The 2,202-nt window shown below is 35.3% G+C and overlaps 1 pseudogene; it reads left to right on the plus strand.

Annotated features, from left to right (window-relative positions):
• The first annotated feature begins 1,096 nt into the window (after positions 1-1,096).
• LOC120191973 lies at positions 1,097-1,947 on the plus strand (annotated as a pseudogene).
• The last annotated feature ends 255 nt before the right edge of the window (positions 1,948-2,202 follow it).

Here is a 2,202-nt window from a genome sequence, read left to right on the forward strand (position 1 = left end):
TGACTTTTTAAAATGAAAGTATCACATTGAAAGACTTGCTAAAAACAGGGGTTATTTTGCCATTATCCCTTTAGTTTATAAAGAGGATTAGGGACGAACAATAATGCAGGCAACTGAGATAGACAGTAATAGATAAAGCATTTATAATTCCAAATTGCTCAAAGTCGAGCCAAAGCAAAGGGGCAGCGCGACGGCTAAGGGTTGCCGTCCAAAGTGGGGCCGAAGTGAGGAGGAGACGACAAGAATTAGACCCACGCGCCGCGCCACCATTGCCCTCTTTTCCCTGTTCCTCCCACTAATTGTCTTTGTACAGAGAGAGGGGGGTGCTAGGATCCTCCTAAATACTTTTTTTTTAATTTTACATAAATTTAGAATTTTTGAATAATTAAAATTAATTCATTATTTTTTAGAGAATATTTTTTATATCTTACTGTTAATTTTAATTATATCTTTTTATTTATATAATGATCCTAAATCTGAGTATAACTAAAAGAGAAAACACCTTGATTTTGACATGTTAATTGGCTCGGTGATAAAAAATATTATTTTTTAAAAAGATTTATATTCAAATAGTTGTATCTATAGAATATGTGTTGTCAATCGATTAAGAAAATTATAAAAAAAATAAAATAAAATTACAATGAATGTTTATAATTATAAACGTAAATTAAACACATCATTATGATATTTCCTATAATTATTAATACAAAAAATTAATCAATTAAGATTATATAATAATCATACAAGTGAAATATTAAAAAATTATTTAAAAAATTTCAAACAAAATATAAATATAAATATATACGATTATATCATCAACGAACTATAACAAATGATTATTTAAACCTATCGCTTAATATATATATTATTTAAACCTTTGGGATGAGAAATGATTGCGATTTTTCGGGATTTTGTCCCCTCTTCGTCCTTTTTCATATTTCCGTGAAGAGCAGTTGATCTCCTCTTCTTCTTTGTTTATAATTTCTTCGGTGTTCTTCTTTCTAAAAAATAAAACCCTTTCTCTCATTATTATTATTATCTTTCTGAAACCGTTTTTAATCCATTTTTTCCACTATTGTTTACCTTTGATGCTCCCATGGCCGGTCTCGATTTAGCCACTGCTTCTCGCTACGTTCAACACCTTCAAAGGCCCGCGACCTTCACCACCACCACCAACACGAAGGCCACGACGTTTCAAACAACCGCGGTGTCGGTTCAGACTAAGTTCAGGACTTTATCAACGGTGTCCACTCGGGTGAACTTGTTTTAGCCCGTAGGCCGAGGGGTCGTCCACAAGGTTCGAAGAACAAGCCGAAGCCACAGATTATCGTCGCTAGGGAGAGTGCCAACACGCTCCGAACTCACATTCTCGAAGTTTCGAACGGCTGCGATGTTTTCGACTGCGTCGCGAGCTACGCCCGGAGGAGGCAAAGAGGGATATGTGTATTGAGTGGGAGTGGTACGGGGACGAACGTCAGCATTAGACAACCTGAGCTGTTTTAAACCTTCATGGAAGATTCAAGATATTATCGCTTTCGGGTTCCTTTTTACCGCCGCCCGCTCCTCCGGGCGCCACCACTTTGACGATCTTTTTGGCTGGAGGACAAGGGCAGGTTGTTGGGGGAAGTGTGGTTGGGGAACTGATGGCGGCTGGACCTGTTATTCTCATAGCATCATCTTTTACGAATGTGGCTTATGAGAAACTTCCCTTAGAAGAGGATGAGATTCAAGCCGGCAACGACGATGACGGTGGAAATAACATGTTTGCCGGTCCAGGACCGGATAGGTTGCCTTTCTTCAATTTGCCACTCAATATGCCTCCCAATGTCCATTTACCTATTGAAGCATGGCAAGTAAACTCAGGTACTGTTACATAGCTAATGTTTTATTTTAGGTTTAAAAATATTTTCTTTATTTTTGAATATTTTGAATATCTGATTTCTTAATCTAGTCCTCGTTCTTGGTTGAACAACTTTCTTTCCATAAGAAACAGTGGACGATGAATTAAATAATATTTATTTATTTAATATTTTAATAATTTAATCTTTAAATTATTGATATATATATATATATATTGAATTGTCTAGGAAAAATAGCAATCTCTATAATTCTTGAGTCAATTTAATGGGTTTAAATTTATTGATATATTAATATTTTGGGTAAAGTATACAAATGGTCTCTGACTATCAAAAGTTATAAAAT

The sequence above is a fragment of the Hibiscus syriacus genome, unplaced genomic scaffold (genome assembly GCF_006381635.1).
Source record: "Hibiscus syriacus cultivar Baekdansim isolate YM2019G1 unplaced genomic scaffold, ASM638163v2 tig00116971_pilon, whole genome shotgun sequence".
Lineage (NCBI taxonomy): Eukaryota > Viridiplantae > Streptophyta > Magnoliopsida > Malvales > Malvaceae > Hibiscus > Hibiscus syriacus.